This window comes from Vombatus ursinus, unplaced genomic scaffold (genome assembly GCF_900497805.2).
Source record: "Vombatus ursinus unplaced genomic scaffold, bare-nosed wombat genome assembly UNPS02014786.1, whole genome shotgun sequence".
NCBI lineage: Eukaryota > Metazoa > Chordata > Mammalia > Diprotodontia > Vombatidae > Vombatus > Vombatus ursinus.
The window spans coordinates 15,541,176-15,569,161 of NW_020954564.1; the positions used below are offsets into that span (position 1 = coordinate 15,541,176).

Here is a 27,986-nt window from a genome sequence, read left to right on the forward strand (position 1 = left end):
TGGGAAATGAAGTCTATCAAGTTAAACTGAAGGCTTACATAGTCTCTTATCGAATAAAACTATAAAACCCTCTTTACAGAAATAAAAGATATAATCAGAGACATTCACAGTTAGTAGTCTGTGCCATACTGATAAAATAAAAATGAGGCTGCTATCTAAATTAACTTACAGATTTGGTTATTTAACCTCAAAAATGGGGAGTATACTTGAACTACTAAACCAGATAAAATAACAATAAAATACATCTGTAGGTAAAGAATTTCAAAAGAAACAATGAAAATAGTAAGAATAAAGGGTGCCCCAACATTACTGGACCTCACACTATACTATAAAGTAGTAATTACCAAAATTATTTGGTACTTTTGGGGCAGCTAGGTGGCACAGTGGATAGAGCACCAGCCCTGGAGTCAGGAGGACTTGAGTTCAAATCCTGTCTCAGACCAGACACTTGACACTTACTAGCTGTGTGGCCCTGGGCAAGTCATTTAACCCCAATTGCCTCACATAAACAAACAAACTATTTGGTACTTTTAAATACTCAAATGGATCTGTGACCTCACTGATTCAGGAATTCCCCTGAACAACACAAATAGCAACCTATCCATGCTTATGTGGCTCTAGCTCCTGTCCTCCCAAAAGTTTGACATGGTAGGTCCATTCAATGTCCAGAAGATCTTCACTTTCTCTCAACATTTTAAGTGCATCAGTGGAACACTCTGGCCATCCACCTGTCATTCCTCACTCTCAAAACATGATGAGCCTTTCTTCTCTAATGTATCATTCACTGATGACATTCTTTACTCCTGTTCTTCAGAGTTCTTCAATAGTTCTAGCGTGCAGCCTGTCCATACACCTTTATGCTACCCTCTGTATGATGTTTGTCTTTAATTCTCTGGAAGCATGGGTATTCCAGGTCTTGCTACTATACAGCAATATGACAAAAATGTATTGAAAATATAGGCTTCTGATGCTATGGGAAGCTTATGTGTCAGTAAAAGAATTCTGGAATTTCCCAAAAGCAATCCAGCTCATTACTTTCTCCTTTTCAACTTTGGGCCCAGTTCATAGTCAATTTAGTACTGTCTGTCCCAGATACACATACTGTTGGGCAAGTCCTATATTTAGTACTGTCTGTCCCACATACACATACCTTTTTTTTTCCCCCTGTGATGGACTCTTTCTCATAATGTCTTTAAAAGAACAAAATATAAATGATTAAAAAGGAAAACAATCATAGGGAAATATAGTTAACATAAAAAAAATTTAAGTTAATGGGCTGGTGCTCTACAGGGTGTACATTCAAGTGCATGTTGAAATCTGGGCAATTAATTTGGCCTTTCCTGTGTGCAGAGGATTTTAGTGATTATGGCTCTCTTTTAGAAGGCTCTACAATACCTTGGGGACTTGATGTAATCATTATGTCATTTACAAACAGGAGTTGCTGGGGGAACTCACCACCCACAAGGAATACTTTCTCACCTATACTCTGTACTGTATCTCATCAGTCACAATGGTTAATACTAATGATAAACACACCTTCCCTTGTTTTACTCCTCACCTAATGTTTATCATCAGAGGGTCACTGAACAGGGTTATATCTATTATTGTCTTTCAAAGAATTTTAAATGATTTTGTTATATGGATAGAGAAACATTGTTGCAAAACTTTTATAAGGCAACAATCTGATATTCCAGGTAGAATTTTTTTTGTAATTATCAAAAAATAAGCACAATGGGATTTTATATCCTATACATCTTTCAGTCAATTGTGAAATAGTAACAATCCACTGTTGAATATAATTTATGAAATCTTGCTTTTTCCTTATTAATATCTTCATTGTAATGCCCTCAATTCATATATAGATGACTTTCATTAAAATTTCACATAGAAAGGGAAACAGGCCTACAGGGCAGTAGTTGTTTTCTTGGTCACCATTTTTCAGAATCAATAAGGTTCAAAGTTTTTTCTATACTTTTGTATCTTTCCCTCCTTTTTTATAAGTCAGTCCTTCAATATCCTCACAATTGTATTCCCTCTAACGTAGATCTCTTCTTGATCTAAGATAGGAAAAGCTGCGAAATTGAATCAATCCAGCAGCTTTTCCCAACTTTGTTCTCTTTAGTTCTCATTTCTATTTATGTAAGCACCTCAGTGACTATGACATAAGGGTTCAATTGTGGTGGTTCTATTATCCTTGATGGAGAAAAGAGTGTGTTACTGCATATTTTTTGGAAATCTTTTCCCTTTTTCTTCTATTTGTAGTCCTGTTTGCATTTTCTTCCTGGAATGTCCTTGGGAAGATCTTTTTTAGTTGGATAAGTTGCCAGACTTTCTTAAGATTGCTTTTGCCCTCCACTCTATTTGGCAATACTGTTCACAAGATTTTAAAGATGAGTTTTTTCTAATGCAGCATTTCCTTTGGCAACCATCTGTCTCCATTTGCCAGGTCAAATGTTTGCTGACTAAGGCACTTTCTGGATTCCTTTGGTCTCCTTGTTTTAACAAATAATTTACAATGGTTTAAATACTGGATGAAATTATACGTCACTGTCAATGTGATTTCTGTTGTCCATTTCCTTTTTTCATTTTCATTAGCTTGTTAAATAATTTCATTACAGTTTTTTCTGTTGTTTTTTTTTTTTAATAAATTCTGATCTTAGCTCTGACAAGTCTGTGGTCTGACTGTGCACAGACAACTGATTCAAGGATTATTATCTTCATGTGTATAAGTCTTTTCCTATCTGTTAAAATGAAGACTATTTTGTGATGTTGTTTGGTACTTGCCATTTTCAGCACCTACCAATTTTTTTTTTAAGAGAGTGTTAATTGTGTAAAAGCATGTGGTTTTTAAATAATCTATAAATCTTTGGTCTCTCCAATTTCTTTCTCCTAAAGCATACTTTCTCACAAACTTCTTCCCATGTTCATCATTTCCCAGCTCTACATTGACATCACCAAATATAAAAATGAATGTAGACTTATCTAGAGAGTGTTACCAAGTTTTCCATTAAATTTCTCTACCACCTCATCCTCAGCAACGGATGCTGCTGTATAAATTTCTGCTGTTTTTGTGGTGGACTTTTTGCAAATATTTCATTAGTACTGCAATATAATGTGACCAAATGTCCCATAAAATATTTCTTGTAGCCTTGAGTCACAGGATAAAACTCATTTCTCTAGCTTCTCCCTTTGCTCCAAGGAATACCTGTGACCCCCCCGTTCCATTTAACTACAACTTCCTTCTTTTTTTTTTCTGCCTTCATTTATAGACAGAATATCAAGATTGATATAATTCAGCTCCTCCAGCGATATATCCACTTCTTGTTCATTGACAAGGATTTCACAATTAACCTATCAACAGTCAAACTAAAGTTTCCTGGTCTAAAAACGATCTTGGCACCCTCTACATTACCAACCATGAAAATGTGATCAATGTAACATAGTAAGTCCCCAAAGCAATTGAAAAAAGTAACAAAGTATACCCAAGCACACCAACTTCTTGGGTAAGAACTCCCTACTACATAAAAAACTGTTGAAAAAATTGGAAAGCAGTTGAAAGGTCAAGTTTTTATCTATCATCTTTGCCAGATATATTTTTCCCAATCTGGTATTTTCACTTTAATGTTAATTATATTGGTTAAAAAGTCACAAAGGATAAGAACACAACTCTCCGAGAGGGAACATCAATTATTAAAACACTTGAGAAATGAAAAACCTCACTAATAAAGAAACAATTTTATAGATACCACTTCACACCCATAAGTTGGCAAAAATAAGTAAAAGCAATAAAACTCAATGTTGGGGAGATTACTGAAAAACAGGTACAATGACTCACTGGTGATGAAGCTGCAAACTTGAAGAATCTTTTTGGAGAATGATATGGAATATGTAGTAAAAGTTATGAAGGTTTTGACCCAATCCCCATCCCCTTTAACCCAATAATTCTATTGTGGGGAATACATCTTGAAAGCATTATCAAAAATAAAAAAGGGCTATTGGTTTAAAGATGTCCATAGCAACTTTGATATAATTGAAAAAACCTATTAACACTCTAAATATCCAACAACAGGTAAATGGTTAAACTTCAATTCAATAATATAGTATTATAATACAATTAAGATAAGTGTATTATAATACAATTAAGATAAAAAAGAAATCTAGAAAGACACCAAAATACTACAAAGTATAAAAAAGTAGAACACTAACTAGGGCTATTAGTTCTTGTTAATGAAAATGAATTGACAAAGAATTCTGATGTAGACTTGTAGTGACTAAAGTTATGATACTTCATGTACTGAAATTAGTCTAAATGTAAAGTCACTGAGCAAGTTTAGTTATTGGTATTACTATTCAATGTTAAGTTTCAACAAAACAGTTAAAAAATAAAACTTCTTTCCAGTATTTTTTCTTTTTCAAGTGTTTTGTTCAAATCTAGATAAATTACATAGCATTCCTCTGATCTATCAACTTAGGAAACAAAGCTAATCTAGCCTGACCTGTTCCTACTGAAACTATGCTGGCTCTTTCTAAATGATTCCTCTGTGGATGTTCAGTAACCACCTTTTTGATAATGCGTACTGGATTTTGTCAGGAGCCAAAGTCAATAGCCTCTACAGATTTCGCTCTTTTCCTTTTTGAAAATCAGGTCATTTGCCTTTCTCCAAACCTGTGGTATCACTCTGATCCTCCACCATCTTTAGAAATCACTGACATGCTCAGCAACTAATCAATCAATCAATAAACATTTATTAAGTGCCAGGCACTGTGCTAATAGGCTAGGCTAGGGATACAAAGAGGCAAAAGACAGTCCCTGTCCCTGAGGAGCTTACACCTAATGGGAGAAACAACATGCAAACAAATATATGCAAAGCAAGCTAAGTACAGAATAAATAGGAAATAATTAACAGAAAGAAGGCACTGGAATTAAGAGGGATTAGGGAAAGGATGCGTAGAAGTTGAAATTTTAGTTGGGACTTAAAGGAAGCCAGGAAGGTCGGTAGTCAGAACAGAGGAGGGAGAACATTCCAGTGATGAGAGACAGCCAGACAAAATGACCAAAGCTGAGAGACAGAATATCTGATTCACGGAACAGCCAAGAGGCTAGCGTCATCGGATCAAATGTTGGGAAGGAAGGTTTCCTGATGCAAAGCTGAAGATGACAGGACTAAGCAACAGACTGGGTGCTATTGAGATATAGTGAGGAATCCAGGATAATTTCTGGTTTTCGAGCCTGAGAGACTGGGAGGATGGCATGCACTCTATAGTAACAAGGCAGGTAGGGAGCAGGGGGAGGCTTTAGGGTAGAAAGATAATGAGTTCACTGTTGGACATACTGAGCAACCCATTCCAGATTTCTGAAAGACAGTTGGTGACTAGAGACTGGAGGTCAGCAGAGAAAATGGAACAGAATAGGCAGATTTGAGAATCATCAACATCTCCTGGGAGCTTCACCAAGTGAAGTATACAGAGGGAGAAGAGAACAGGGCCCAGGAGAGATCCCTGAAGGACACATATGGCTATGATCTGGAGGAGGTTCCAGCAAAGGGAGAAGGAGCAGTCAGATAGGCATTGAGGGGGATGGGTAGGAGCATCAGCCTGCCAGCAGTGACCGTTACAATAAAGCAAACCTTTGAGATTGGTGCTTAGCAGAGACTGGAGTAATGGGTGAAAAGGAAGGCACTGAGTTAAGTCAAGTTAACAAAAAATTATTAAATACCTACTATGTGCCAGGCAATGTACTAAGCACTAAGGATGAAAAGAAAACCAAAAAAAAAAGTGTTCCTACCCTCAAGGAGCTCACAGTCTAAAGGGCGAAGGGAGAGGACAAGTAAACAACTATACTGAAATAAGATATAGATAGGATAAATTGGAGATAATCAACACAGGGAAGGCACTAGTATTAAGAAAGCTTGGGAAAGGCTTCTTTTAAAAGAGGGAGGAGGAGGCAGAGAAGGCAGAGATGAGCAAGGAGAGAGTTCAAGGCAGGGAACTCTCTGCAGAATTCTCTTTCACTGGGGCACAGTCAATGAAAATGCCAAGAGTTTAGAGATGGAGGATTGTGTATAAAAAACAGTAAGGCCAGCATCACTGTATCACAGAGTACTTGGGGAAAGTAGAAAGTATAAAAGAAGAGTGGAAAGATTGGAAGGATCCAGGCCATGAAGGGTTTTAAATGCTAAACAAGATGTTATATTCGATCCTAGAGATGACAGGGAACTAACTACTGGAGTTTACTGAATGTGTGTGGTGGTGGGGAGGCGGGGTGTAAGATGTGTGACAAGATCAGGCTTACAGTTTAGGAAGATCAACTTGACAGCTGAGAGAAAGATGGACTGGAGTGGGGAGAGATTTAAGGCAAAGAAACCAACCAGAAGGCTATTGCAATAGTACAGGCATAAGGTGATGAGGGCCTGCACTAGAGTGGCAGCAGTGTCAGGACAGAGGGCCCAGGACAGAGCCTTGGGGGACACCCACCTAGATGAAGATCCAGCAAAGAAGAGTGGGAAGGATCAGGCAGACAGGTAGGAGGAGAATAAACAGAAAGTAGTATGACAAAAACCTAGAGAAGCACTGTCAGGCAGAAGAGGGTAATCAACAGTGTCTAGGATTGTAGAGAAATCAAGAAGAATGAAGACTGAGAAAAGGCCAATAGATCTGGTAATTAAGAGATCACTGGCAACTTCAGAGCGAGCAGTTTCAGTTGAATGATGAGACTGGAAGTCAGAATGCAAAGAGTTAAAAAAAAAGAATAAAAGGAAAGGAAGTATGGCATTTTCAAAGAATGAAAAAGAAGAGAGAGTGGGGAGACATGGGCATGTGGTAGGCAGTAAGAAAGTACCAGTAGAGAGAGACTTCTCTGATAAGGGCCTCATTTCTAAAATATATAGAGAATTAAGTCAAATTTATAAGAATACAAGCCATTCCCCAATTGATAAGTGGTCAAAGGATATGAACAGACAGTTCTCAGATGAAGAAATTAAAGCCATCTATAGTCATATGAAAAAATGCTCTAAGTCACTATTGATTAGAGAAATGCAAATCAAAACAACTCTGAGGTACCACATCACACCTATCAGAATGGCGAACATGACAAAACAGGAAAATGATAAATACTGGAGATGTGGGAAAATTGGAACACTAATGCATTGTTGGTGGAGTTGTGAAATGATCCAACCATTTTGGAGAGCAATTTGGAACTATGCCCAAAGGGCTATAAAAATGTGCATACCCTTTGACCCAGCAATAGCACTTCTAGGGCTATATCCCAAAGAGATCACACAAATGGGAAAAGGACTTATATGTATAAAAATATTCATAGCAGCTCTTTTTGTGGTGGCAAAGAATTGGAAATTGAGAGGATGCCCATCAACTGGGGAATGGCTGAGCAAGTTGTGGTATATGAATGTGATGGAATACTATTGTGCTATAACAAATGATGAACAGGCTGACTTCAGAAAAACCTGGAAAGACTTGTACGGTCTGATGCTGAGTGAAGTGAGCAGAACCAAGAGAACACTGTACACAATAACAGCCACGTTGTGTGATGACTAATATTGATAAACTTAACCCTTCCTGGCAATACAAGGATCTAAGACATCTCCAGAGGCCTTGTGATGGAAAATGCTACCCACACCCAAAGAAAGAACTATGGAAGCCAAATTGTTATTTTTTTTCTCTTCTGTTGAGTTTTGTTTCCTCTTTCTGATGGTTCCTTCTATTGATTTTAATTTCTACTTACAACATCACTAATGTGAAAATATGTTTAATATGAATGTAAATGTATAGCCTATATCAGATTGTACGCTGTCTTGGGGAGGGTGGTAGGGAGGGAGGGGGAGAAAAATTTTAAACTCAAAAGCATATGGAAGTGATTATTGATAAATCAAAAGAAATTAATAAAAAAAGAAAGAGACAGACTGAATATTAATGAGAGAAGGGATGACAGGGGCAATCTGCTGTAGAAGATGGAATAGAATGGGATCATTTATACATGTAAAGATAGAGGTGGAAGGCATGAGGAAGAGTATGATCAAAGACAAAGTAACGGGAAAGCACAATACATGTAAAAAAAAAAAATGTGTCCTTCACTGACAAAGAATTAGAACGTAGGATTCACCTTCATAACATGACGTGTTTTCCAAAGTATTTTGTGGAATAGTTGGATAGTTACTGTATAGTATAGCTTGTCTGAACAGCTATCATATCCTCCCAGGTAATTCTAATCTACACTACTCACAGAATCACAGAATCATATAGTCCTTTCCAATAATAAAGCAGGAATCCCCTTTACAATATCCCTGACTAGGAATCTTTTAGCCTCTATTTGAAGATCTCCACCAAAAGGGTAACCAGCAGTCCCCAAAAGGAATCAAAGATTATTGTTATTGTTTCCTAACCTAAATCTACCTTTCTGCTACTTCAGGCACTGCTTCTAATTCTGCCCTCAAGCCAAGGAGGGAAAGTCAAATTCCCCTTCCAAATGATAGCTGTCTTCAAGTATTTAAAGGGCAGTCCTTGCAGTCTTTTCTTTTCTAGGTAAAACATTCACACCTTCTTCAAGTGAATTTCAATATGACAAAATCTCTATTCCCCTCTCCATCCTAGTTATGACCGTCTTTCGGAAATGGTAGAGCATCTTAGTGACCTTCTTCTGACCCTCAGAACTGGACAGAGGTACTCCCGATGTCATCTGACCATGGCAAAGGATTGGAAGATTCAGCATTTCTTAATGCAGCCTAAGACAATGTTAGTTTTCATGACTGTTGTGTCACAATATTGACCTGTGTGGAGTCTGCCATCCACCAAAATTTCTACACTTTTTTGTACAAACCGTTGTCTAGTCACATTTCCCTCAACTGACTCTTTAAGTACAAGTCTTTTGTTCAGTCGTGTCCAACTCTTCATGACCTGATTGGGGTTTTCTTGACAAAGATACTACAGTGGTTTGCCATTTCCTTCTCCAGATCATTTTACAGATGAGGAAACTGAGGCAAATAGGGTTAAATGACTTGCCCAGGGTCACACTAAGTGTCTGAGGCCACATTTGAATTCATGAAGATAAGTCTCCCTGATTCTAAGCCTAGCACTCTATCCACTGCACCACCTAGCTGCCCAAATATAAGTTTAGGAAGTTAGTTATATTCATCAAATTTCATCTTCAGATTTGGGCCACTAAGTTGGTCTATCGGCACTTTTTAAAAAATTATCCTTACTGTCATCCACCATGTTAACTATAGCTCCCAGTTTCACATCATCTGCAAAGCTGACAAGAATGCCATCTATGGGGCAGCTAGGTGGCTCAGTGGATAGAGCACCGGCCCTGGATTCAGGAGGACCTGAGTTCAAATCTGGCCTCAGACATATAACACTTACTAGCTGTGTGACCCCGGGCAAGTCACTTAACCCCATCGCCTAGTCAAAAAAAAAAAAAAAAAGAATGCCATCTATGCCATTGTTCTAAGCAATTCAAATCCTAACTACGTCAGCCACCAGAGGGTCACGGACAGTCCCATGGGGTATTACATTAGAGAACTACCTCCAAGTTGACACTGAATCATTGATGACTACTTTTTGTGTCTGATCATTCAACCTGTTCCAAATCCACATAACTACATGCTATCATTTGTCCCATACTTCTCCATCTTCTCTACAAGTATAGCATGAGACTGCCAAATGCTGAAATCTATAAATACTCTGTGTGGGGCAGTCCCCTGATCCTACCTGTCTAGTAGTTCTGGCATAAAAAGAAAATAAGGTTGGTCTGGCAAGACCTGTTCGTGAATATGTTGGCTCTTCATGACCGTCATTTCCCTTTCTAAATGATCACAAGTCATCCCTAGAGTTTCGCCAGGAATTATGAGACTCACTCACCTATAGCTTAAAGCTCCACACTTCCTTTCATTAAAAACAATGACATATTTGCTCTTCTCCCGTGTTGCGACAATTCTACTCTAAAATTTTTCACTGACAGTGGCTCAGCAATCACATCAGTCAGTTTTTCTCACACTGGATAGTTTTTCTAGTTGTGGTAAGGAGGTCAAGTTAAGTCAATAAGCATTTATTAAGCACTTACTATGTGCCAGGCACCGTACTAGACATTGGAGATACAAAGAAAAGCAAAAATCCAATCTCTGCCTGCAAGAAATTCATATTCTAACAGGGGAGCCAAACAACTAGGTACATACAGAGCAGATAAAAAGCAAACTGAGAGAAAAATAGAGAATATTTTTTATGCATCTTATCTTTCCCTCTCCCCCATTCAATCATAAGCTTCTCAGGGCAGTGTGGACTGAATTGCATTAAGTCAAAAGATGTGAAATAAAATCCTGTGATAAAAAATTAATAGGAAAAACTAAAAAAAGTTTTATATGGATATATGTGACACAAATAAACATGTATCATGTTTGTATAAGACATACATGATGCAAATAAATGATGAACCCCCCCCCCCAAAAAAGAAAGAAAATTCTGGCTCACCACTTACTACCTGGGTGCCCTCGGTCAAGTTATATCCTCTCTGCGCGTTAGTTTCCTCATCTGTAAAAGGAAGAGGTTGACCTAAATGATTTCTAAGGTTAATTCCAATTCTAATATGATATGATCTTAAAATTTTGTCTTATTTCATCTGTTTTTCCCTCAGGAACAAAGCATTTTACATATCATAAGCATTTAATAAAGTGGAATTTAACTGAAAGTGGGTGTTAATGTTTCTAGCCTGGACAACAGGAAAAGTTGCTGATATCATTAAAAGAAATAAAAAGTCAGGAAGATCATCTAGTTTTGAGGGGAAGCTCAGTACTGAACATGCAGAATTTGAGGTGCTACAGCAATATTCCTCAGGTAAGCATGTCCCACAGGTGACTGGAAATGTCAAATCGAAAATTGGAAATGTCAAAATGTCAAGAATGTTGTAGATAGAGGTCACATAACCAAGCAAAGGATAGGATGGGATTACTTTTAAAATCCCTTCCAGCTCTCAGATTATAGGTAACTAGCAAAGACTGATCCAAATCTGAATATAATTATGTTCTTTCACAAAACTTAAGTACATTGTGAAAGGCTTTCACTATTACTAAAACAGCTAACTTATAAAGATAAGCACTAAGACCATTATTAGTATTACTAACTGCTGATATTAACAACTCACATTTATATAGTCCTATTGGGTTGAAAAATCATGGACCACTTGCACTAACAACAGCAGCCCATTCTTACCATGTTTTTTGGCTAGTATACAACACTGTACCACACACAATTAGGGGTTTAATAAGTGCTTCTTAATAAAGACAACTAATGTGACAGCTAAGTGGCACAGTGGATAGAGCACCAGTCCTGGAGTCAGGAGGACCTGAGTTCAAATCCGGCCTCAGACACATAATACTTACTAGCTATGTGACTCAGGGCAAGTCACTTAACCCCAATTGCCTCACACAAAGAAAAAAAAAATAAACACAACTAATACAGAAAAGACACCTAAGACTTCATCTACCACACCATTGTGTGAAGGACCATTCTAGCAGTCAGAAAACTGGATTTTAACACTAGGCAGCAATGTTTTATTTATGCAGGCAGCTAGGTTGCAGAATGGATAGAGTGCTGGGTCTGGAATCAGGAATCTGAGTTCAAATCCTGCCTCAGCCACTTACTAGTAGTGTAACCCTGGGCAAGTCACTTAACCTCTTTGTGCCTCAATTTTCTCATTTGTTAAATGAGGGGACTGGACTTGATGGCCTCTACAGTCATTCCAATTCTAAATCTATGATCCTATGATTCTACAATACAGGTATTTTTAAAATGCAAACACTGAGAATACAGAATTGCTGAAACAAGGGGTTACATTCATGCCATCTTTAAAAAGAAAAAAATGTTGTAGAGACCCTACTACAAAATGACTGTGGTCACCAAAAGGCTCACAACTGGCAGGTAACTGCAATATATTGCAAAATTCATTTGCCATTCCAAATTCCTGAAAAGTTTACAACTGCATGACATTTTTGTATCTCCAACTATTAAACTCCCTCAAAACAGTAGCCATTTAAAAAAGGTTTGTAGAATCTGATTTGATTATACACTTCTTAAGCAAAATCATCATCAAGCAACCAAAAGATAAAACACAAAGGTATGAAGCATAAGCCTTTAGAATATAAACTAGAAAGAAGCCCAGATCCATTCTGAGGTTGTTAGCTTATATTTAGTATTTTAAGACATTTAAAATATTTATATATTTATATTAGTTTCTCCTTTTTTGAACACATCAAAATATCCAGCTAGGAGTTTATAATTTAACCCCTCCATGCTTTAGTGGAGGACTAACTGTGTCCAAAATCATTCTTTCATTCCCTGGTAGCCAACCATCTAGTGATGAGTCTCTTAGCACTTACTTGGGTTAGTCTTCCTATGAGAAATACACAATCAGTTCCGAGCCAATTCCCAAAGCTCCCCCATTTCCAGCTCAGTAAGACCTGCAGAAAACACTGGCTATCACAGACATAGGGAAGACATATTTGAGCCAGTGTCACAACCATGCCACAAATGAAGCACCTCAGAGAAGGCCTCTATAGAACATTTATAAGTCTGAAGTAAAAAATGTCAGCATATAACAAAACTAAAAAGTTACCATGAGATTTGATTAGTATATGGAACTCCTGATTAGGAAATTCCCTCTAACAGGTACTTGCTCTGTGCTTGTTGGGTAACTTAAGAGTCTTAAGACAATTGAGGCACTAAGAGGTGCTTATGGGACTTGCCCAAGGCCATGCAAGCCAACTTGTGTCAGAAGCAATACTTGAACCCAGATCTTCCTGACTGCAGCCTGGCCCTCAATCCACCATGCCATACTATCTACCAAAATTTTTATATATCAAATCTTTAATTATTATTTGTAATATATTATAATTGCTCATATTTTGTTAGAACATAACATTTTGCAAACTGCTTTTTTTTTTAAAAAAAACAACACCCTTGTGAGGTTTGGAATGCAAGAATTATTGTATCCATATTGCAGAATAGAACAATGAGACTGAAAAAGTGAGGTCATTTGCCCAGGGACACACAGCTATTGTCTTCTGGCTGCAAATCCAAAGGATCTTTTCACTCTGTCACACCATTTTACAGCTCAACCTAAGTCTAACTTTTTGTAGCTACTGAAATAAGCTCTCATTTCTAAACTAGCACCTAGTACAGTGCCTTGTATACAGTAGGCACTTAAAGAATATTTTTGAATTAAAGGTCTATCTACATGGGGTCTTCCTCATGATAACCTCCTAAGATAACCTGCTTAGTGAAAGAACTATCATCCCCATTTTACAGATGAGGAAATTGAAACTCCAGAGAGAGGAAGTACTGAGCTCCAAATCTCAAAGTCCCACACAACAGCTAGTGATAGTAACCGCAGCAGTAGTGATAACAGAAATACCAGCTCCCATTTCTATATGTTTCAAAGGTTTTCAAATGACTTTACTCAATGAGAGGGGAAGTAACTGCCTTCCTACCATGGTTTTGTTCTCTATGATAATGAGTTTACATGTTACACCAACTGCCTGGCTTTTACTGCCATTTGGGGATGAGGCCACCCCCTTGACTCTGCTCATTTTTTTTAAGGTGGAAACATCAATGCAATAATCAAGCCTTCATTATCTTATAAACAAACTGCTTCTCTGGAAAGCTGGCTTACCCTAGACCAGAATGTTCTGCAAATAAATAAGTCCAAAAGATGCAGAGATTATAAATTAGAACCCACAAAAATCTGTATGTAGCCTCATGCCGACAAAGAGCATTCTATCAATATAGTGAAATGCTAATCTCCTAATTAACAACCTAATTAGGTAATTATGGCTTTGCAGAGGGATGCCGAAATGAAATATGACAACATGGTCACCTCCTTATATGACACCTGTGGGCCTTCTCAGCTGTCACAGCAAAGAGTGCAATATCAATTTGAACAGATGACAAAGTGCTGTCATTTTTCATTCTGATAATATACTGAAGGCTTTGGACAGAGGCTGTTTGCAAAAGAAGCATCTTGCCAGATATTTTCCTAATCTAAATAGGCTCAAACACTTCGTTAAATTTTTACAATACATGGTTATGTTGTCTTTTTTTTTAAACCTATTTACACGAGAATTATAATGAACTTAGTAGGCATATAAAAATAACATTATCTCGCTATTTCGGGCTGACTGTATATGCTGGAACCATTGCTATCTTAATAATGAAGCATGTACTAATTAAGGAGAGAATAAAAAGGGAAAAGTAACAATTCATAGTGGCATTTTAATATTCATGCTTCTACTAATCAGTTACCAAAAAAAAAGAAATACTCACATTCTTGTCTTTAATATTCATCTCTTTAAAAAAAAAAAAGCCAAAAGGAAATTGAAATTAGCATCATTTGCCATATTCAGTATCACTTAAAAATGTCAAATTGAAGCATTCCCACCTATGTTTTCTTCACATCCCCACAATAACCTGGTGGAGGGTAATGCATATCAGATTTGAAATTTGAAGAACTAATTTTGAATCCTAGCTCTTGATACTTACCAACATGTATGAACTTAAGCAAGACACTTCTCTTATCTGATCTTCAGTTTCCTAATTGTAAAATGAGGGTGTTAAACTAAATGGCCTCTAAGGTCCACTATGCCACACACCTAACTGGTTTCACAAAGACACAGCATTTGGTAAAGTGATATTATGAGGGAACTTACTACCATGATCACCAAGCTTTCCATATTTTTAGCATTTATCATGCATTTATCATGTGCCAAGCACTGTGTTAAGGATACATATACAAAAACAAAATGATCCCTGCCTTTTTTTCTAATAAGAGGAGACAACAGATACAGGTAAGTGGTGGCCAGGGAAAATCATCAGATCTGAGAAGCCATAGGGATGGTGAGAATACAGCAGTCCACTGACATGCTCTTTCCAGATACAATAATAGCGCTTATTTGATTATAACAAGAGGTGGGAAAGAGTACCCTCCACGAAGGGGTAGGGCAAAAAATGAACGTATTGAAAATGAGGACACACAGTCCCAAAGAGTACAAAGCTGAATAGTTTGGAAGATGGGGCAAGAAGGTGAAAAATGGCGAAGATGAAGATGAGGACACACACAGGGTTCCAGGGAGTGTAAAGCTGAGTATCTGATCTTCTTCCAGGCATGGGCAAAGTGGTGGTCATGGGAGTCTATAATAACAGTATAGAAAGGAAGAGGGAAATGAAAGAGGGTGGAATTCACAGAACTTGATAACAGATTTAATATGAGGTGAGGGAAAAGTCAATGACAGCCCCAAGGTTTTGAATATGGGGGAACTAAATATTTGTTGGTACCAACAAAACAGAAATATTGAGATTGGCTTAAACAACACAAGTCCATTCCCTCCAAGAACTTTGTACCTATTCTTTTGACAGTATTTCCTTTTAACACTGTACTTTTGAATGTGACTACTGGAACAGAGAAACAGAGTCTCTTTTTTAAATGTTTATACAACCATCCATATGCTCTACAAAAAAAACAACAATAAAAGCATATTCATAAAAGGATATTCAGGTCTGGTATGGTGTAAACCTAGCACTACACAGAGTTAACAGATAAATGTAACATAATAGCCAATGTATATGGCAAGCAATCACTGTAATTTAATTCCAATGGCTTTCTACCACCTTGTACTGTTTCCAGATTTTCTGTTTTGTTTTTAAGTCATTTCCCCCAATTTTTTCCCTTTCAATTACTGAAAATGGTTTTCGTGTTCTGGTCCAAATTTTGTGTCTCCTATATTAAATCTATTTTCCTTCATATATCTAGGCTGCTGCCAACTTGGGTTCATAAATTTTAAATGACTGCTCAGGATTTATTCCTTTCATTTTTATATTCAACAGCATTTCCTTATAAAACAGAGTATGAATGAAAGCAAGTAGCTAGGGGGCCAATATTTCCTCAATTTGCTCTTTGTGGCAGTCTTGTATTAAAATAAAAATAAATTAAGTTCTTGGGTGGGGAAATCCCTGACTGTATTTCTATCTCAGTGCTGGGTGTCTCCACTTTCCTTTTCAATCCTGAGTGTTTATCTTCAACAAAACATCAGGCATTTTCAGAGTTACTTGCACATCAAGGTTTTCCCCAAGAGGCTAAAATGAACAAATATAGATGCAAGAGAGACTGAAATGGCCCTTCACAAATAACTATACTCTGGGATCAAGAGATGGAAGGTGGGCAATTGGAAGAGTTAGGTGCTCTATTCAAGCAGCAAGGAAGACTGCCTCTAAGGAGTTGTGAGAAAGACCTGGGGGGTTTAATGACAAGCAAACTCAATGTGTCTAGTATCATATTAAAGTAAAAAGGCGAGAGCCATCTTCAATGATATAGATAAAAGCCTCAGGTTGATAATTCGAGGGTAATTCCCATGCCCTCTACCTAGTCAGAAGTATCTTAAGTATTTTGTCATATCAAGGCACCAACATTCTAAGAATATTGACAAGCTGAAACATATCTAGAGAAAGGTAACCAGCAAGAGGGAACTGGAACTCATTCCACAGTGACAATCAGTGGAAGGAATTAGGGATCTCTAGCTTAAAGAGGAGTATACCAGAATCTAAGAGTTGGAAGAAGCCTCAGAAGCCAACCAACCCAACCCAGTCTGATCAAGAATCCTTTTTGCAAAATCCCAACAATTTATCACCCCACCTCTGATTTTAAACCTGCAATGAAAGAGAAGACTCCACCTCCACAGGCAGCCCATTTCACTTTGGTACAACTCTGATTATGAAGCTTTTCCTTATTTCAAGCCTAAATATATCACCCTGTAATTTTCACCCAATATTCCTACATTTGCTTCCTGGAGACAAAGAGAACAAGCATAAACCCTCTTCAACATGAGAGTTCTTCAAATACTTGGAAGAAAATGATCTAGTACTCTAAAGTAAGTTTTCTTTTCTGCAACTCCCATTTTCTTCAACCAATCTTCTCGTGAAACAGCACTATCACCATCCCAGTCACTGTCTTCTGGATCCACTTCAGCTTATCTATGTTTTTCCTAAAATGTGGTGCCTAAAACTAAACACAGAATTCCTCTAGAGGCTAACCAGGGCAGAGGATCACAGACTTATTACCTCCATTTTGGACCCAGTGGCTTTTCCAGCTGTTGCCCAGTGTTAGACTACTAGCTACTTTTTTACCTGTCAGGTCACACTGTTGACTCACGTGAACTTGCTGTCCCCTACAATGCCCAGCTCTCTTTCACAGGAACTGTCCCCATCCGTATTTGGGAAGCTGACTTTTCAAACCCAAATCAGTTGGGCAACTGTCAATAAATCCCCCAGGTCTTGTTCACAGCTCCTCAGTGGCAGAGTCTTCCTTGTTGCTTGGATAAAGCACCAAACTCTTCCAACTGCCCACTTTATAGATTTAGGGGGCCTATGACAGCTATTTTCAAATGCAAAAGGACCTTCCGTAGAAAAGCAATTATATTCATATTGCTTGGTCCCAGAGCATAAATTTCAGATCAAGAGGCAGAAAAGAAGACAAGAAGCAGATGGATGGTGGTGGTGGTGGTGGTGGTGGTGGTGGTGGTGGTGGTGGTGGTGGTGGTGGTGGTGGTGGTGGTGGTGGCGGTGGTAGAGGAAGAGAAACAGAAACAAACAGAAAGGGCTTTTCCCAGATCTAAGTTCCTGTGACTGGAGGTCTTTTACTATACTCAATAGGAAGAGACAGAGGAATCACTTGTCAGGGATGCCATAGAACAGGGGTTCTCCTAGGGTTGACTATCCCATAATAGGTCAGTAGACAAATTTCAACTGGTTTGTGAACTTGGATAGAAAAAAAATTTATGTTTCTTAACCTCTCACTGAAATTTAGCATTTCCTTCAATCATTTTAAAACATTCTGAAAAAGGGTACATAGGTTTCATCAGACTGCTAAAATGGTCTGTGACACACAAAAAAGTTTAAGAAGATCTGCCTTGGAAAGAATTGTTGTTTTATGTTAGGGAATTGACTGGATTCTCTCTAACTCTAATATTCTAGAATTCTCTGACCTTAAGGAACTGATAACTTCTCTGTGCCTCAGTGTATCTATAAAATAAGAGCTAATAAATACCTAATCAACTTACTAGGCTTTATATAAATCAAATGGGTTAAATAATGTGACAATACACAAATATAAATTAATAGGTTACCTCCTTTCCTTTCATCCAAAACACATCCCAGCTACACACCAAATCTACATTGTAAACCACACCTGCAAGGCACGACTAACAAGACCTCCTTCACTTTTGACATTTTCTTTGTAACATTTAAGATACCACATGCATCTCCTCTTCACTACTTCCTCTGTTGCCACTTTAATGGAAGTTCTTGTAACTGTTGATGACTACTCTAGTAGCTGCCTGACCAGTCTTTCTGCCACCACAGTCTCACCACTTCAATCTATCTTCAAACAGCTGCCAAAAGAATCTTTTTAATGCATGTATAGGACCATGTCACACCCCTGCCAAAAAACTTTCAATGGCTTTGTCCTGACTAAAGAATAAAATATCAACACCTTATCCTGGCACTTAAAGGCCCCCACAATCTGTCTCTAACCTGATTTTCCAGTCAATCTATGTGACCTTGGGCATATCATTTAACCTCACAGTAACCCAGGCAATTCTCTAATACTAAGTTGAGAAAAAGACCAAACCTGCATTGTTAGAAGGAGTTTCCATAACCAAGATTTCCCTAAATTAGGAAATCACAGGCCCCAACCTTATCTCCATATTATCTTTTTAACACACTCCATTTTTTTGCCAAACTGGTGGACTAGCTGTTCTGTTCATAGGTCCAATTGCTCAGTCTCCCTTGTAAAACCCAACAGGATTTATGCAATGCCTGCAATCCGCTCCCTTTATACCTCCCCCTTCTCCAGACTTCCCTGGTATTCCTAGCTGAAAGTGATCTTTCCTTTCTCATACTTTGTCTAAACTTCTTTTTTCCCTTATAATATACTAACTTAAGTTAAATCCTCCCAAATTCATTGTAAACTCACCAAGGGCAGAGGCAATAGCATTTTTTCATCTTTGTACTCCTGTCATCAAGTGATGGACTTGCAGACAAGTGTTTAACAAAGATTTCTGAAGGTGAATAATCAGGAAATACGAATCATAAAAATATCACACCTTTATAGTTAGGAAGCACTCTACATTATCTCATTTGAGACTCATCTGTGAAGCAGGCAATGTTGGTATTACTATTTTCATTTCACAGATAAGAACACTGTGGTTCAGAGGGGTGAAGAAATGTGTTCAACATCACAGAACCAGAAAATGACAATGAGGCCATCAACTGTCCCTGAATCTTCTGCTCTTTCCATTTTACCATGCATACGTCCTGATTCATTAAGATTACATAGGTGCTCAAAAATAATTAAGCAAATAAAATTTTGTTTCCTACTTAGTTTGCAGAAGGCTAATTTTCTTTCCTAATAGCAAAATACTCAAACTTTTGATGCTGGTTAGAATGTCTCGAAAACTTTCAAATTTATTCACAACACAAGGTAACTTTTCTTAAATATTTAAATATTTAAAATATGAAGGATTAAGGATCAGGACTGTGGAATATCTCCTTAGCTAGACACTAAAGACTCCATAATTGGGCCTCTAATACCTCCTCCAACCAATTTCCCATTACTACTTTAGAGGAATCCTTCACCCCACTCAGACTGGTCTAGTCACTGATCCTTACACATGCCAATTATTGCTCCCATCGTTGCTTGCACAATCCTCCCTGCTGGAAAAGCCTTCTCTCCTCTTGTGACAAAATAACTCCTTCAAGGTATTACTCTCAAGTCTATCTCCTGCAGGAAGCCTTCCCTAATCCCTTTGTAAAAATAGAACAAATTATCTTGTACACTTAATGTAAACATCATGGTATAGTAGAAAGAGCATTAGGCTTAAGAGTCTTGAAGACATGGGTTTGAATTCCACTTATTACTCTAGCTGTGGACCCACGGGCCACTTCTATGAACCTCAGTTTCATCATCTATAAAATAGGGATAATATGTATATTTCATTTTTAAAATTAAGGCCATTTGTCAAGAACTCTCTGTTCTTCCTTCCATTTCACATGTTGCTGACATTCCTTCTACTATCTCCTTCCCTCCAGTTTCCAACGATGAAGGAGCTCTTCTGCTTGTCAAGGCCAATTCTCCTTGTACCCTTGACCCCATATTCTCCTGTCTTATCCAGCGTCCCCCAACAATCATCTCCATTGTTTCTAATCTCCAAAGTTTCCCTATATCCTGATTCCTTCTCTACACAGTGCCTGACTCAGTGTTTACTAAATGCTTGAAGCCTTGCCTATCCTGCCTTCCAACATGATCATGCCTCCCCATTCATTAGGAAATCCTCATGAAATTCTACCTTGGCTGCTAACTCTTTCCCTCCAAACCCATTTCTCTTTCAAACTACCTTATTACTATCAAGGGCATAACCATCCTTCCAGTCACCCAAGCTCACAACCTAAGTATCATCCTTGACCTCATCACTTCTTACATGAACTATAGCAAAAGCCTTTTAATTGGAATCTCTACTTTAAATCTCTCTCCTCTTTCCAAACCATTCTTCACAAGTCTGTCAAATAGATTTTCCTAAATCATAAGTCAGATCACGTCACTCTCCTCCTCAGATAAACTCCAATGACTCTCCATTATCCTTAGGATCAAATACAAATTCTGCTCTTTGGCATTTAAAGTTCTCCACAACCAGACCCCTCTCTACCTTTCTGGGATTTTAACACATTATTTCTCTCCACATATTCTATGGTCCAGTCACAATGGCCTTATTTTCATTCCGTGGGTAAGAAACACAGTGACTTAAAGTTCCACAAAACACTTTGCAAATACAAAGTATAATAAAGTAACAAAATACTCCATTTTCCCTCTCAGTACCTCTCCCATGGCTATTCCCCATTCCTGGAATGCCTTCCCTCTTCACCTCGGCCTTGGGGAATCCCTGACTTCCTCAAAGGCAATTCCACAAAGCACTACTTTTTACAGGTCTTTCCAAGTCCCTGAGGCATTCTTCCACCTACTGTGTATTTGTAGTGTATGTAATGATTTTTATATGTGGGTGTATGTATATAAGGCACTCCAAAAGTCTTACTGAAAACTTATAATTTCAAGGTGTTAAAGAGGCAGCTTGGTGGTACAGTGGATAAAGAGGTTGGCCAAGGTTGGTCAGGAAGACTTGAGTTCATTTCAATCGGGCCTCAGACATTTACTAGGTATGTGATCCTGAGGAAGTTACTTAACCTCTGTCTTCCTCAGTTTCCTCAATTGTAAAATGGGAATAATAATAGTGCTTAGATCCTAGGATTGTAGTAAGGATTAAATGAAATATCTGTAAAGTGCCTACCACTGTGTTTGGCATATATTAGGCACTCAAAAAACGCTTCTCTCCTTTCTCCTTAAAGCTTAAACCTGAATACTAAAACTTTTGGGACACCATGGGGGGGGGAGGGTAATGTGTGAGTATATGTGGTTTCCTCTATTAGAATTTAAGCTCCTTAATGACAGGATTTGTTTTTCCTTTTCCTTTGTATCCCAGCCCTTAGCATAGTGCCAGATACATAGTAAGTGCTTAATAAAAGCTTGACTGATTATTATCTGACCCAGGTTTGATGGGAAGATCAAATGTATATGAAGTGTTCAGCAATTCTTAGAGTACTACAAAAATGTTAGCTATTATTATGTATCATTTCATACATATGAACTGGTTCCCCAACTAGACTGTTAGCCCTATAAGAAAATGAAACCATCTTAATACCCTAATGCCTAGCACAGCCTCGCAAAGTAGAAGATCAATACACCTTTGAAGATAATAATGATAAATACCTCCCCATAAACTACTAAGGCTCATTGTGATGGAATGGACTTCAATGTCATTTTTGCTACTGTGAAAACAGTACAGTTTCACTGGTGTGTAGAAAAGACTCAGAGAAAGAGCTAGAAGGAACCTTAGAACACAGAACACAGAGCTGGAAGTGACCTTGGAAAACAGTATTTTAGAATATAGAAAACAGAACATCAACCAACAAAAATTTGGAGGTGAGGACCTTATAGATACCATACAATCTCATCAATTTAGGTATGTGGGAATTGAAGGTAGGTAATGTGACTTGCTTAAAAACACACAGTCAGCCTGTGGCAAAACTGGGACACCAAGTCAGGTCTCCAAGGCCATATCTATTTCTATTACGATACTCTCAAAGATGGCGGAGTAAAAGCAGTGACTTGCTTGAGCTCTCCCCCAAACCTCTCCAAATACCTATAAAAAATTGCTCTAAACAAATTCTAAAGCAGCAGAACCCACAAAAGACAGAGTGAAACAAATTTCCAGCCAAAGACAGCCTGGATGGTTGATCAGAAAGGTATATTGCACCAGGCAGGGAGAGGAGCACAGTTTGGGCGTGGGCACGCAGGCTGAAGCAACCCTGGAGCAAGCCTCAGAGGACTGAATCTCAGGCAGCTGTGGCAGTTTCCAGACTTCTCAACCCACAAATGCCAAAGACAACTTAGAAAGTCAGTGGGAAAAGTCTGTGTCTGTGGGGATAGAGAGAAGGACTGTGGGATTCCTGCCTCATTTCCCGAACGCAGCCCTGGGCAGCAGTTGCTTCCTGAGCTTCTGGCCCACAGACTGAGGGGGAATCAAGTGGCTGATCAGAGTAGGATTGCAGGGATCTTTCTGCTGGTGCAGGATTCTCCTACTTTGCCCGTGTTTGGATCTGGGTCACAGTTATGGGTGGCGGTCCTGGGGCAAGGAGGAGCGCTGGCATGGTGGAGCTTGTAGTGGTTGTGGAGAGGAAACCCTCCTCACAGTTCCAAGACAGAAAAAGAGTGCTCACAGACCAGAGCACAGGCCAGGAAAGGAGTAAACGCCCTTGATCATAGCACCTTGGAAGAACTGAAAATTTACAGGTCCCTAGAAGTATCTCTGAAAACAGCTGCACAAAACCCCTGAAGCTTGGGACAGTACATTCTCCACAATGGAAACACCCCTACCTTAGCAGAGAGTTTATAACTCAAGTAATTGGCTGAGATCATGAGCAAGCAGTGCAAAAAGAGTCAGACTATATTATCTTACTTTGATGACAAAGAAGATCAAAACATACAACCAGAAGAAGGCAATGAAGTCAAAGTTCCTACATCCAAAGCCTCCAAGAAAAATATGAATTGGTCCCAGGCCATGGAAGAGCTCAAAAAGGATTTTGAGAAGCAAGTGAGAAGTAGAGGAAAAACTGAGAGTGATGCTAAAGAAGACCCAAAAAACTACTGAAGAAAATAACACCTTAAAAAATAGCCTAACCCAAATGGCAAAAGAGGTCCAAAAAGCCAATGAGGAGAAGAATGCCCTAAAAAGCAAAATTGGCCAAATGGAAAAGGAAGTCCAAAAGATTACTGAAGAAAATACTTCCTTAAAAATTAGAATAGAGAAATTGGAAACTAGGGACAATTTGAGAAATCAAAGCACTATAACACTAATCAAAAGGAATGAAAAAATAGAAGAGAATGTGAAATATCTCACTGGAAAAACAACTGAATTGGAAAATAGATCCAGGAGAGAGAACTTAAAAATTACTGGACTATCTGAAAGCCATGATCAAAAAAAAAAAAAGCCTAGACATCATCTTTCAAGAAATTATCAAGGAAACCTGCCCTGATATTTTAGAACCAGAGGGCAAAATAGAAATTGAAAGAATCCACCCATCACCTCCTGAGATCCCCAAAGGAAAACTCCTAGGAATATTGTAGACAAATTCCAGAATTCCCAGGTCAAGGAGAAGATATTGCAAGCAGCCAGAAGGAAACAATTCAAGTATTCTGGAAACACAATCAGGTTAACACAAGATTTAGCAGCTTCTATATTAAGGGTCCGGAGGGCATGGAGTATGATATTCCGGAGGGCAAAGGAGTTAGGACTACAACCTAGAATCACCTACCCAGCAAAACTGAGTATAATCCTTCAGGGTAAAAAATGGTCATTCAATGAAATAGAGGACTTTCAAGCATGCTTGTGGAAAAGACCAGAGCTGAAGGGAAAATCTGACCTTCGAGTGCAGGACTCCAGTGGGACATGGGGGAGGTGGACAGGAGGAAGAGATCATGGGAGACTTGTTGGGGTTGGGCTGTTTGCATTCCTGCAGGGAAGGATGGTGTTTGTGGCTCGTGGGTCCTTTGTCAGTGTTGGGGTGGTAGGAGGGAGGAAAATTGTGTGTATGTGTGGATGGATGGATAGAGGGCACAGGGTGAGTTGAGGATGAGGGGGTGATGTATGGAAGGTGGAGCTGGGGGGTGAGAGAGGATTGTGCTGGGAGAAAAAGAAGGGGAGAAGTGGAATGAGGTGGAGTGTCTCACATGAAGCAGACAGGAGAGGGCTTTTGCAGTGGAGGGGAAGTAGGGGAGGGTGGGAGGGAGTGGGTGAATCTTGCTCTAGTGGGATTTGGCTTAGGGAGGGAATGGCATGCACAGTGGGGTGTGGAGGTCTGTCTTGCCTTGTGGGAGGGTGGGGGGGTTGGTAGAGGGGAGGGCAGATTGGGGGAGGGAATGGTCGAAGGAGGGCACTTCTGAGGAAGGACGGGGTGAAGGGAGAGAGTGGAGTGGGTGGGGGGTGGGATAGGATGAAGGGAAATACACTTAGTTTTTCACAGCAGGACTACTGCAGAGGTATCTTGAATGACTACACATCTATGGCTTGTACTGAGGTGCTTGCCTTTTCAGTGAGGGTGGGTGGGGAGGGAGGAAGGGAGAAAATTTGTAACCCAAGGTTTTGAAAACACATGTTAAAAATAAAAAAAATTTAAAAGAAAAAAAAATACTCTCACTCTTCCCTACTTTCTCTTTCCTTAAGACTTAAAATAATAATAGCTCCCAGTTGCAAAGTACTTTAAAATAAGAAAGGGCATGCACAAAGAAAGACCTTCATGGCAGGCTGTATAAGTATTTTCCCCCATTTTACAGATGAACTGTTTTAGAAAATTGTGGCTTAAAGAAGTGATTTTTCAAAGACCTCACAGAGCTGGTAATGTGGGCATAAGTGTATAATCCCTACTATACATACTTGATGCCTAAAATTTAGTAGATATTGATAGTGTAGGTTTCATGTCTGCAACAGAACAGCTTTCTTAATTTGTTAGTACTTAAAAAGCTGTTGGGAGAAAGGGAGGGAAAGAAAACAAAACAAGCTGAATGAAAACTTTTTGATGTACAACAAATTAAAATCAGTACTTACTCTGAAACTTTACCCAATAAGCAGAAGAAAACAGGAAATCAGCTCCCTCTAAAAAGTCTTAAAGTCATCCTCAATTGCTTTTCACTAGCATGCTGGCCAACAGGTGATGACTGGCAAAATAACTCATAAAAACTATCTTCTAAAGTATGGCAGGCTTGTATTTGGAGTTAGGAGAGGAAGCATTCAGATGCAATCGTGCAGCAATGAAGTAAATTATTGTTTGGCCACAGAAATACAGGATGTCCCAAGTCTGCACTAAGATTTTTGGGATATTCTGTATACATACCAAGCACTGTAAGTTCTAAGGACCCTCTCAGCTCTAACACTACACATTATGAAGTGCTTTGCTACTCTAACATGCTATATCCTATAGTTTCTTCCAACCTCTATTCAACAAATGTTCATTGTGCATCTATATGCCAGGTACTGTGCTAAGCACTTGGAATATTAAGATCAAAACTAAAAAGTTCCTGACCTCAAGGAGTTTTCACTCCATGGGAAAGAAACAGTGATTTAAAGTTCCAAAAAACACTTTGCAAATACAAAGTATAATAAAGTAACAAAAAATACGACAAAGTAATGCAAAGTAATTTCCAGAAGACAGCACTAACAAGAAGTAAGATTAAGAAGGGCAGATGGAGGTAACATCTGAACTATGTTTTGAAGGAAGCTAGGGACTCTAGGAGGCTAAGGTAAGAGAGAACCTATTCCAGAGAAGGATATGGATGGTCTCTACAAAGACCAAACACCTGAGGTGGGAGAAAAAAGTCAAGTATAGGGAACAGTTTGCTAGCAGGCTGATTTGATTGGAACAGAGTATGTGTGAAGTGGGAAAAAAAAAGAAAGGTGAGTGAGAGCCAAGAATTAATTTTGCCTCTTCAACGATGCTTCCTTGCTTTAACCCAGTCTGTGACACAACTGTAAGACATCTTAAAACTCAACATACCCAAAAGTGAATTATCTTTCCCAAAACATTCCCCTCTTCTGAACTGCCCTTTCACTATAAAAAGCATCCTCCCAGTTATCCAGACTCAAAACCTAAACCTCAAATCTTCACTCTCCTTCCCTCCCATTCCCATCCTCCAACTCCTTTCCATTCTACCCTCCTCACATTTGTCCTATATGCCTTCTTTTCTCTTCTGACTATCACCAACCAGGTGGAATCATTCTAACCTGTACTACTGTCATAGCTTTCCAATCTATCTCCCTGCCTGAAATCTTTCTGCACTCCAGTCCATCCTTCACTCAGCTGTCAAACTGATCTTCCTAAGCAAGGCTCAGATCTGACCATGTCACCCCCTACTCAAGAAACTCTTATGGCTCCCTATTACTTCCAGGATAAAAGAGAAAATCCGGTTTAGCCTCTGAGGCTCTTTACAACTTGGCTCCTTCCTACCTTTCCACTATTACACTTACACTTTAACAACCTCCCCCATATATTCTAAAGTCCAGCACCACTGGCCTTTTTGTTCCCTCTCACAAGACAATCCATCCCCAACTCCAGACATCTTCACTGGCTGCACCCCATGCCTGGAACTCTCCTTTCACCCTGATCACCTGGGCTTCACAGAAGTATAGGGTTAATACCCTCACACTTTGTGCAAAATGCCTTTCCCAGTTCTCAATCTTAGTGCTTTCCTTCCCATGTTACTTCCAATTTACTTTGCATATATCCTGTATGTACATGGTTGTCTGTATGTAGTCTTTCCCATTAGAATGTAAGCTCTAAAAGGTCAGGGATTATTTTTGCATTTATTTGTATCTTCAACGCTTAGCACAGCGATTGGCACTTAGTAATGGCTCAATAAATGCTTGCTGACTTGACTGTCAAGTTGCTGGGATACACTGAAACATACTGGCCTGCATTCACTGTCGTTCTACTTCCACCCAGAAGTGGGTCTATCCACATCCCCCCTAAAATCCAAAGTGGGGAGGGCAAAGGAATTTACATAGCGCCTTCTATGTGTCAGGCACTATGCTAAGCGCTTTTTACAGATCTCACAACCTTGCAAGGTAGGTACTATTATTATCCCCATTTTACAGAAGAGTAAACTGAGGCAGAGGTTAAATGGAGACCGGTGTCTAGTACCCCGGTACCTCTGGGGTATCACCACCAACACGCGCCTCTGGAAGGGGGGAGGCTCCTAGGACTTCCTGGGGGTCGGAGGGGTCAGGGCTGCTCCCAATGCAAAGAGCAGGATGACACTGTAGGTAACCCTGGTCACTCCTCCCCAGGGACAGGAAGGACCGGGCACCCACGCCAGGCCAGGCCCACTCCCGAACCGGCCGCTCCCAACAGAAGGCGAGTACGCCAGGCTCCTCACGCCGCCCCCCCACCGCCCGCCCGTGAGGAGAAGGGCAATGGCACCAGCCCTGTCCCCGATGGGCCCGGCTCCCTCGGCACCTCCACACTTACTGGAATCCTCGGGGCGGGGGTGCGGGGGGGTGGGAGGAGGGTCGGTATCTGGCCGGGGCCCTCCTCCCAGGACCGGTTCCGCTCCACTTTCCGGGGCTCTCCCCCTGCCCCTAGCCAGGCTCGGACCGGCCCCGCCGCCCCCGCAGCCTGAGCCACGGCTTAGACGCTCAGGCACAGCGCCGTGCCCCGGAACCGCATAGCTAGCTTCCCTGTGCCACCCCGAACCCGACCCCGATTCACCCCGGGCGGCCGCACCGGAAGTCACTCTGAGGTGCCTTGTGCGCAAGCTCCAGGGGCGAAGGCTGAAAACT

The 27,986-nt window shown here is 39.5% G+C and overlaps 1 protein-coding gene across 3 annotated transcripts in view; it reads right to left on the reverse strand.

The window, feature by feature from the left end:
• LOC114047023 (target of rapamycin complex 2 subunit MAPKAP1) overlaps positions 1–27,788 on the reverse strand; it is a 328,986-nt gene extending 301,198 nt beyond the window's left edge. For 2 of the 3 annotated variants that reach the window (XM_027867679.1, XM_027867677.1), the window contains exons 1-2: positions 27,676–27,788; positions 10,477–10,536 (exon numbers count right to left, since the gene is read on the reverse strand). The gene's annotated coding sequence lies outside the window, so the exon portion shown is untranslated. The remainder of the gene's footprint in view (positions 1–10,476; positions 10,537–27,675) is intronic. The other variant, XM_027867678.1, reaches the window with a different exon arrangement.
• Positions 27,789–27,986: the final 198 nt, after the last annotated feature.